Raw genomic sequence first — 11,616 nt, 5'->3', positions numbered from 1 at the left:
CAACCTAGAAAGGTCTAAGAAAATATTTCGTTAGCAATGGATGAATGTTATGAGGAAAACCGAAAGACAGCAATGTGAACAGACTTCCTATGTACCAGGAAGTTTTTATCAAAAACATTTTTTTAACTCCTACCTTTAAAAATATTTTTGTACTCTTAGGTGCTCGACTGGGTAAAATTTCTGAATAAATTCCCAGAGTGTGCAAAACAAGGGATTAAAAAAAACAGTTGACCGTTAGGTAGTTCTGACATGCCAAATATTTCCTACATATGCAAGGCAGCCGTTTTTTTCTGACCCACATTTCCTCAACCTGATCCACAGTAGACCAAAGTGGCAAGCTCACCTTTCTCTCATTGAAAACATGAGTCATAATGTGAGTAGTAACAAATTTTGCCCACATCGATCGATGATGATTGAGGTAATCGGCTTGGAAAAGTCCCAACTGTGTTAGACACACTGGTAATTAATTATCTGATGAAGTTGATGACCTATCTTAACGTTATACGTTATAACTCGTATGTACAAGGCAGGGTATGGTTCAGTCTGGATCATCTTGATTCCAAGTTCAGTGTCAATTTCATCTGGTGAACCGGAGTGTTTGAGATATAAATTGGACACAAATTTCAATTAATAACGACACTAACGACTTTCATTAGATTTTCCTTTCATTGGGCTTCATGCCAATGTCTATTTTCACCTTGTGCAATGTCTACAACTATATGCATATTGTCAACGTCTGTACTGAAAAGTCCCTATATGCCACCAGTTCAGAGAGGATTAGACAGTCTATTTTAGGTGTCGTCTGAACATCCGTTTTTTGAATCCTTCAATATGGATGCTACGAGTAGTCCAAATCTCCTACAATGTTCATAATTTGAGGCTAATGCCAGCCGATGCCCCTAACACAAACTAGGGATTTTCTCATGTATTGTGTAATAAATTATTTTCTCTTGCAACATCAGTGCATTTTGCAGTATTACGAGTAATGGAAGCCAATGCAACAAAAATTGATTTAATATCGACGAATCAAACTGTGCGAAATTGTTTTCTGTGGTGAAAAAAACGTGGAAAAAGTGCAAAAATTACTGCAGTTTTCCTACGTCTCAATAAGATAATCGGGAAAGAGGGACAGAGAACATGAAATTTTTAGTGGATGTGCCAAAAATACCAAATCTTCCGATGGAGCATTACATGCATTTTCAGTGGATGTTTTACTGTTTTCACTGATATTTCCAATTCCGTTATCTCAATGACAACATCAGACACATTCCTATGACATTGAATAATTTAGTTAATATCTACGGTTTTTGTACACTTATGTGAGTTATGTGTAAGATATAATAATTATGTTAATGATAATGAATTTTTCAAAACGCATCATCCATACGGTCATGATGCAATATCGGGACTAGGGGTAAGGGCCCTCTGGTAAATCCAACGGACCGGTAATCTGGTACCAGGAAGACGTCTGAAGACTTGCTGAAGAGTGGGGGAACCGGAGCAGTCAGGAAGCAACCTCCTCTCCAAGTGGCCACTAGTGATTCAGTGTGAGTAGCGAACGGTTCAAGGTTGTTCTTGTAGTAGTTTCTGTGACGAGTGTGTCTGTTATATCGAGGTCTGTGTGAAGGTAAGTCATTGACTTAAGGAAGCGAGATCTTTTCTTTCTCTCGATCCATTTCTTCGACATTGAGCAAAGTTTTTTCAACTTTGTTTATTTGTTTTCTGATAAGTTTTGTATTGACAGTTCTTTTAACTTTGAATTAACCAAATTAAGAGTCGAGTTTTTTCAACTTTACTCTTTTCTCATATTTAGTTAGTATTGAGTCAATATTAACAGTTCTTTTAACTTTGAATCAAGCAAATTAGTTTTTCATGTTTTTTTTCGGTGATTAACTTTTAAGCCAAGGATTTTTTCATTTTATTTTACGGAAAGTTTCTGGTTTGTTGTTTTTATTTTCTTGCACTTACTATGTCATGTTTGACTGATAGGTTTGAAGTTTTCGACATATTTCTTCAATTAGTATTTTGTCTGTCAAATATTTTTTTCTTTCTGATAATTTTTCCATTTCTTTTCCACATGTGTTTGGCATGTTTTTCTAAACACGTTCAAATTAAGTTGTTTTCCCCATAATGAATCAATATTAAACATGAAAATATGTAGGTACTAAGAGATATTTTTTTCTCTAAATTTCAACCTAGAAAGGTCTAAAAAAATATTTCGTTAGCAATGGATGAAGGTTATAAGGAAAACCGAAAGACAGCAATGTGAACACTGCTGAAGTAGGCAATTTATAACAAACATTAAGATAGGATTACACAGACTTCCTATGTACCAGGAAGTTTTTATCAAAAACATTTTTTTTTTTTTTTAACTCCTACTTTTAAAAATATTTTTGTACTCTTAGGTGCTCGACTGGGTAACCCAGAGTGTGCAAAACAAGGGATAAAAAAAAAAGACCGTTAGGTAGTTCTGACATGCCAAATATTTCCTACATATGCAAGGCAGCCGTTTTTTCTGACCCACATTTTCTCAACCTGATCCACAGTAGACCAAAGTGGCAAGCTCACCTTTCTCTCATTGAAAACGTGAGTCATAATGTGAGTAGTAACAAATTTTGCCCACATCGATCGATGATGATTGAGGTAATCGGCTTGGAAAAGTTCCAACTGTGTTAGACACACTGGTAATTAATTATCTGATGAAGTTGATGACCTATCTTAACGTTATAAGTTATAACTCGTATGTACAGTTGTACACGGCAGGGTATGGTTCAGTCTGGATCATCTTGATTCTAAGTTCAGTGTCAATTTCATCTGGTGAATCGGAGTGTTTGAGATATAAATCTCTTGGACTGCTTAACCAATAAAGTCAATTTGGACACAAATTTCAATTAATTAAAAGTTCACTAACGACTGTTAGACACACTGGTAATTAATTATCTGATGAAGTTGATGACCTATCTTAACGTTATAAGTTATAACTCGTATGTACACGGCCAGGGTATGGTTCAGTCTCGATCATCTTGATTCCAAGTTCAGTGCCAATTTCATGTGGTGAATCGGAGTGGTTGAGATATAAATCTCTTGGACTGCTTAAGCAATAAAGCCAATTTGGACACAAATTTCAATTTATTAAAAGTTCACTAACGACTTTCATTAGATTTTCCTTTCATTGGGCTTCATGCCAATGTCTATTTTCACCTCGTGCAATGTCTACAACTATATGCATATTGTCAACGTCTGGACTGAAAAGTCCCAATATGCCACCAGTTCAGAGAGGATTAGACAGTCTATTTTAGGTGTCGTCTGAACATCCGTTTTTTGAATCCTTCAATATGGATGTTACGAGTAGTCCAAATCTCCTACAATGTTCATAATTTGAGGCTAATGGCAGCCGATGCGACTAACAGAAACCCTTTCATTGGGCTTCATGCCAATGTCTATTTTCACCTCGTGCAATGTCTACAACTATATGCATATTGTCAACGTCTGGACTGAAAAGTTCCAATATGCCACCAGTTCAGAGAGGATTAGCCAGTCTATTTTAGGTGTCGTCTGAACATCCGTTTTTTGAATCCTTCAATATGGATGTTACGAGAAGTCCAAATCTCCTACAATGTTCATAATTTGAGGCTAATGGCAACCGATGCGACTAACAGAAACCAGGGATTTTCTCATGTATTGTGTAATAAATTATTTTCTCTTGCAACATCAGTGCATTATGCAGTATTACGAGTAATGGAAGCCAATGCAACAAAAATTGATTTAATATCGACGAACCAAACTGTGCGAAATTGTTTTCTGTGGTGAAAAAAACGTGGAAAAAGTGCAAAAATTACTGCAGTTTTCCTACGTCTCGGAACTTATTATGGGATCAAGCATAAAATGGAGCAAGTAATAAATCAGTAAAGATCAAGCTATATTGGTAATTGAATTGATTTTGCTCCAGCCTTCTCACCTTGCAGCCCAGAAGGTGAACTTTTTGCACTTTTTTACCATGTAGGCATGTACTCGGATAACTATCAGATATTTTTTGCTCTTCGCTTATTGCGGGTAAAGTCCGAGATAGGTCAATATATTTTTGTAATCTAATAATCTCGAGTAGAATCAACCTCAATCGTGTAGTGATGTAGTGGTTAGCGCGGTGGACTTCGGTTCTGGAGATTGGTGGTTCGAATGCATTAATGTTCCACTGAGTAGGTATAGTAAACCCACTCCCAAGTTAAAAAAAAAAATCAAGGTTGAATTGGTGCCTGTGCCTGGTCCAGTTGGAATTCGGGATCCAAAATTGGACCATTTTCAATTTGACCGTTATAGAGAATCGATACCAATTTGCAACAAATGGTACCAATTAAATTTCAAGAATGCTTTCAAAAACCAGACATTGAAGAAAAAAATCCCAAGTAGGTACCAATATACTAAATTACTCTAAAAAAAAGTAAAGTGAACAAAGTTTTTTTCACCTCAATTTCATATCCTGCTATCGTCCACCATCTCAAAAATGTTAACAGTTCATTACTAAACCAGATTTCCAATTTCCATCAATTTCAACTGATAACACGCTCAGAATACAACAAAATAAATAATAAAAATCAAAAATTTAAGAAAAATATGAGGACAGCTCATTTGGGACAAGACAGAAAAAACTTTAATCAATAACAATTTCGAAAAAAAAAAAAAGAAAAAAATCTGACCTACATCTAGCCTGATCTTTGTCAAAGTTAAAACCAAAGTTGACCTTTTTCATATACCAGGTCCGAGGTCAGTATAAAAAGTGCCCATTTAAAATGAAAGACCAGTTTAGTCTTACTCATCCTAGGCACCCCACTGATTTCATAGCGAAATGTTTTTTTTTTTTTGACATTTCATCATTTCGGAAAACAGTTAGGATACTCAGACCTCCAGTGACTAAAAATAGCGATTCTACTTGAATTTCGTAGAAAACAACTGGATATTGTCCTTTTACGTTAAAACATCCAAATACTCCTAAGTGTATGTTACACGCACAATATTAGATTCCTGCCTACAGAGCTTTTATGAAGTTTTGCTGGAACAGGTTGTGAGGCTTGCTAACAATCATGATAATTTGCTAACTAATCTTCAAGTTTCAAACCTAGAAGTCCAGTTAGATCCACCAAAGTTTGACATAATTTATTGTCCCTGTCCCCATCAGCACAAGATGTATCAAATATTTTCTGTACATTTTGTTATCTCCATAATTAAAGCATCAAGAAACTTAATAGACACACACAGTCTTTGCTAATTCTGTATCTTGATGACTCTGTATATTTGGCAGAATTTATGGACTCCTTTTAACCTGTCAACAATGATCTGGCCGATTTAATTTTGTACAACAATAAAAATATTTTGATATCACAATTACATGTCCACTTGATTTAGGAAATAAACGAGTAGTGAGGTTGTTCAAGTAACTTGTTTTTGAAATGAAATGTGAGACCTTATTCAGGGATTTTAAAAGATTTAAATGTAAGAAAATAAGTGAGACCGACACTAAGAAGAACAATAGGAATAACTAGATAACTACACTAAAATTCTACTAAAACTAGGAATTGAATCCAACGAGCCCTCTACTTTGAAACAATTCCAACTTGGTGGAACAATTTAGCAGAAAAATATCCAGCAAAAGTTGAACTTAACAAGATTTAATTACGTGAGAAGTCTTGCAGCATGCAAATTCCTGGAGGATGTTCAGTGATAAATGTGCATGAATGTGGGTATAGGTCTAATATACGTAGTCCTGGTCTTGTGGCAGCATTGCACTTGCAAGTGTTGTAATGAAATCACTAGAGCAAAGCAAACAATGAATTTGCTCTCGCCTTAGGAAATATCTCATTTTCATGCTGAAATTTCTCAGCAATGTGCATTTTAAACGTCTCAATGATATAAACAGTGGAAGTGGAGGCTTGTGTTTTAAACCAGTATGTAAAATCTTTACTGCAAAGTGGTATTCACCAAAACCAGTGAGACATTTTCCATGTTTTTTTTTTATAGAAATGTAGAGGTTTTGAGGATATCATCGAAGTAGGTCAAAAAACTTGAACAATTCACGCGGAAATAGGTCCATATAAAGAAGCTGTAGCATAAATTGATGATGGGTTTGAAACAAAACACCAAATGAATGAAAATAAATCTCGGCCATAAACATGGGCTTTACGAGTTGGTGATTTGTGAGCCACTTCAGCCACTGTGTTTATTATGTTACCGAAAACCTGATCTCAACCCAACAAACGACTGCTATTACTAATAACTGAATTAGCTGACCTCTATATAGGTATGCCATAAACAATAGTGTGAAAGGATAACGTATCTTCCTCAACCTATAATTTTGGGGATCTGGATTCCACCAAATTTAAGTCTGCTAGACCTGTTGTGGGCGGAAAACTTTACCGTATTATCATATCAAATATCAATTAATAAATAATTATGTATATTATATTTTCAATTTTGATAGGAATCGTGGTTGATGTACCGGTTATGGCAGACATCACGTACATACGGATATCGTATCAGACTTGGGTTTTGGATCAATTCGAATGAGATTTGCGGTCGAACATTCTTTCGGGTTTTAGACAAAAAAATTCGGACACATCGCAGCATGGAATTATGGTTATCGTTATAAACTGTACTCCAGACAAAATAACAGAACTTTTTTTTTTCATACTACCTGAACGAACGATAACATAATCAATATGTGGAATATCCTTGTGTAAAAGATCCTCAACTTTGCTGCAAACTACATAAATCCATCTCACTTGGCAACAGTGCATGTTGAAGAATAATAACAATTACTTACTATTTGCTTTAGACAAGTTTGCTAAAACAATTTGATTTAAAATTATAGTCTCTAAAATAAGAAGAAGAAATCATGGAGCATGTAATTAATGTTGAAGACACTAGTAGTAGCAGAAATGTCAATGGACTACCTGAAGTTTCTACAGCACTTTATTAATATGGATGATAATGATAGTGAAGAGCATGATGCTAAGATACTAAGGATGCTTCTATTGGAATATCCAATTATTACGTAATGCTTTGGAACATTAAAGCAGAGAAAATTACACCTAGTGTTTACTCAAGTAACCAAGTTGCAGCCGTTTTTGAATTGAAATTTGTAAGAGAGAATGCCTAACAATCCTAACATCGATTGCACAAGTCTATTTTAAAGATAGTGCAGTCTTGTGTGCACCGTGCAGTGTTCAATAAATAGCTTGGTCGAGATTAATTAGCCCTGCAAATTGCAAATACCTACATCCATTGTCATTGATGTACCAAGTACTGTGTTGGTCTTCTTCGTCTTCGTTTGTTTGTGTTTATGAAACCTTTGTTATATTGATTTGTTCCTCCTTTAATTCTCCTCAGATCATGTACTTGATCCAAATCAATAAATTCTGTCAGTTTTGATTATTTTTGTTTCAAAAGACTTGAGGAAATAGAATACATTTTTTTCTTCTTCTTTTAGAAGGCAAAAGCAAAAGTGTTTCATGGACGTAGGGACTCAAGGAAGATCTTCCAGTAGGTCCGAGTTGGCAAGGATATACTTTTTACTTTCCTTATTTCTTCTGCTCACCAGATGTTTAGCAGGATAAATATTATCTCGTCCTGATGTATTTGTAACAATTTTCATGGATTCTAATGTATTGTAATGGCATGCACATGGAACATGGCTTGCAGTGAACTTGGTAGGATTCTCGGAATTAGCTGCAATGATCTTCAGACACGAGATCTTTTACCCATGTCAGGTTTTCTATGGTATAGTTATTGGGAGTTGGCAAGGATATACTTTTTACTTTCCTTATTTCTTCTGCTCACCAGATGTTTAGCAGGATAAATATTATCTCGTCCTGATGTATCTGTAACAATTTTCATGGATTCTAATGTATTGTAATGGCTTGCACATGGAACATGGCTTGCAGTGAACTTGGTAGGATTCTCGGAATTTGCTGCAATGATCTTCAGACACGAGATCTTTTACCCATGTCAGGTTTTCTATGGTATAGTTATTGTCTAAATGGGATTTTGTCCTCATCAGCACTTTTTCTAAAAACAGAATTACTTCTTCATTAGAAATAATATCTACTCTGAAAAGTTTATAGGTACATATAGGTATTCATTCTTCTTATTGCTGTGCAGTGTATAATATTTTTATTAGTTTGCACTCCAAGATTCAGTTATTAGGTAGTAGGTAGTGTAGGTACACGCCATCAGCACTTTTTCTAAAAACAGAATTACTTCTTCATTAGAAATAATATCTACTCTGAAAAGTTTATAGGTACATATAGGTATTCATCATTCTTATTGCTGTGCAGTGTATAATATTTTTATTAGTTTGCACTCCAAGATTCAGTTATTAGGTAGTACGTATTGTAGGTACACATTTGTGTTTTGTGTGAATACCAACACAGTGGTATCGATTCTGGAGCTATGAAGAAATAGGTGGCTACATACGTAGTTCAGTTAAAAAAGTATGTTAATAGACTAAAAAAAAAGCGTAAAAAAGGTGTTAATACCAACACAGTGGTATCGATTCTGGAGCTATGAAGAAATAGGTGGCTACATACGTAGTTCAGTTAAAAAAGTATGTTAATAGACTACAAAAAAGCGTAAAAAAGGTGTTGAAATTGAAATGTATTTCTTCCTTTTTCTCCTATCTAAGTAGACCAAGGCGCAGATAAAGTAACATTTTAATTACATAGGATGCAAAACGACAGGTTGTAATTCTCAAGCCCATATTAACATATGGGTTGGAGATAATAAATAAAACCTCGTACGTTTTCTCCTATCTAAGTAGACCAAGGCGCAGATAAAGTAACATTTTAATTACATAGGATGCAAAACGGCAGGTTGTAATTCTCAAGCCTATATTAACATATGGGTTGGAGATAATAAATCAAACCTCGTACAATTATTTTGACAAAATTAATTACATAAGCGGCACAACCCGCAACGGAACACATCTTTAAAGAATCATTTGCGGTTCAGGATGCTTTTTCATATGACTAAGGTTCATGCACTCTGACTAGAAATTCTAGGTACCTCGTTTGTAGCGAAGTTTATCTATGAATTATTGAAGATCTATCCACCTCTGTAACTGTATGTATCTATGTATTGCTGAGAGTGTATCTTTGATTTTGGTAGAGCCATAACATTAAGGATATAAAAATTTAGTCATGACTCATGAGAGTCATGAGGCATTTGAAGTTCTTCATGTCCACAGGTCTTTTTAAAAACAACCGTCTTTAATTCCACTTCTAGGAACATCTAATAACATTATTATGAAAATAGGATGTGAAATATACATTGGAGATGAAATTTCCACGTTTGAAACCTCAAACGAAATCTAGACATAGCAAGCACCTGATTCCAATAACCACATTAGCCAAAAATGAGAAAAAGAATTTCATATTTGAACAAATTACTAATCTGTACACACCACGAGAGAAAAGTGAAATATCTCCACACGTTGATGTGTATGGCTTGGAACTCTTGCTCACAAAACCAAAATTGATTCCCAATTATTAAAAGCCCAAATTCGAACTCGCATACACATGATTTTCTTCTTTCAGCACGTGACCCGTGTAAATTTACATGAACATGTGTAGAATTGTAGATTAGATGGATTTATAACCACACGTTGATGTGTATGGCTTGGAACTCTTGCTCACAAAACCAAAATTGATTCCCAATTATTAAAAGCCCAAATTCGAACTCGCATTCGAACACATGATTTTCTTCTTTCAGCGCGTGACCCGTGTAAATTTAAATGAACATGTGTAGAATTGTAGATTAGATGGATTTATAATAGGTAGGTAATTACTTAATAGAACTGGGTATGTTATCAATCATGTTATTATGCTCATATGAAACGTGTTCTCACCTCGTGAATGTGGAAATTATACACAACGCCATGTTCAAAGGTCACTTATTGGAACTATTAGAAGAACATGAGCTTCCTAAAAGGTATTTCACAAACCACATTCGGTATAGGGTGGTATTTAGATCTGAGTTTAAAAGCCATAGACAGAAACGAATGTGGAAATTATACACAACGCCATGTTCAAAGGTCACTTATTGGAACTATTAGAAGAACATGAGCTTCCTAAAAGGTATTTCACAAACTACATTCGGTATTGGGTGGAACTTGTATTTAAATCTGAGTTTAAAAGCCATAGACCGAAACGAATAGGTACAATCAATGTGAATTTTATTGACATTGACATTTATTATTGTGTGACATTATTGTCTGTATCGATTATTGTCTGTATGTATAATACCAATTTTATTGCCAATTTCATTGTTAATACTTTACACAGTAGGTATTCACATTCTGGCCTCAAACAATTGTTGAACCCTTAACCATTTATGAATGTCGACTTATGGAGAATATGCCAAAAAACAAACGTGACAGACGGGATTCAGCAAAAAAGTTAAACAGCACAGCTTTATGACCTTGACAATGTGAACTCAAAATGACAGACAATAACAATTAACTTATAATACCAATTTTATTGCCAATTTCATTGTTAATACTTTACACAGTAGGTATTCACATTCTGGCCTCAAACAATTGTTGAACCCTTTACCATTTATGAATGTCGACTTATAGAGAATATGCCAAAAAACAAACGTGACAGACGGAATTCAGCAAAAAAGTTAAACAGCACAGCTTTATGACCTTGACAATGTGAACTCAAAATGACAGACGATAACAATTAACCATTCCGTTATGGTTTGTTCGCGGTATCCGCGGTTTGTTCGCGATATTCGCAGTTATGGGTTCGATCTCAGGCAAACGTAGATTTTTTTCAGATTAAAATTCAAATATTTCTGTAATACGGTTTAAAGATAGTGTGAATAAATTGTGTATAGAGGGCATTGGGAGCGGTCCAAATCAAGGTGGGCGCAATATGGTGGTTCTAGAAATAGAAAATCATGGGTTTAATGACATGCTGAATGGTATGATGGTCTGATTCACCAAATTACATCAGACATCGATGAAATATTGGTGGAATTTCTTCTTGTGCCAGATTTGCAAATATGACTAAAAGTTTGGTCTAAAGTTTCCAGTTAACGAAAATAATACCCGCATGTTCTTAGAAATAACGTTTTCTGGTGAATAATGAGGTCAGGTGGATTTTTCGACTCATTTGGCCCTCCCCAAAATAAAATTGTTTTTACCATCGGATAGGTCCCATTTCCTAGATTGGTAAGTAGATAATAAAAAGCAATTTACTATAACATTTTCCATCAAAGTTCTCTATGGTGGAAGTGTTTCCCTCAAAATAAATGTCCTGTTAACAAGCCTTAATTAATTTTACGCACGACATCACTCGACGTTTGTTTGTGTTGAATTTTCCGACATCTGAGATCGCATCATAAAGTTTCCGATTCTCAGAACCATTACGAAGTTCGTGATGAGCTTGTACTTTCCGTCAGTTAATTAGTGGAGAACCATTGTAGAATGGTTTATCCACGGTAACGATGGCGCAGACACCTATGAGCACAACAAGAGTTGTGGAACCACATTGTGATGTAGTTGAGAACCAACAAACCAAACTCTTGAATTTTGAGAACCAACTACCAAAATCTTGAACATAA

The 11,616-nt window shown here is 35.1% G+C and overlaps 1 long non-coding RNA gene across 1 annotated transcript in view; it reads left to right on the top strand.

Annotated features, from left to right (window-relative positions):
- Window positions 1-1,236: 1,236 nt before the first annotated feature.
- LOC103505439 overlaps window positions 1,237-11,616 on the top strand; it is a 70,214-nt gene continuing 59,834 nt past the window's right edge. Inside the window, exon 1 of the long non-coding RNA XR_003390445.1 lies at window positions 1,237-1,627. This is a non-coding gene — a long non-coding RNA (uncharacterized LOC103505439). The remainder of the gene's footprint in view (window positions 1,628-11,616) is intronic.

Source organism: Diaphorina citri, unplaced genomic scaffold (assembly GCF_000475195.1).
Source record: "Diaphorina citri unplaced genomic scaffold, Diaci psyllid genome assembly version 1.1 scaffold174, whole genome shotgun sequence".
NCBI lineage: Eukaryota > Metazoa > Arthropoda > Insecta > Hemiptera > Psyllidae > Diaphorina > Diaphorina citri.
The sequence above is the reverse complement of the archived record's forward strand: the minus strand, read 5'-3'. Positions and strand labels throughout refer to the sequence as shown.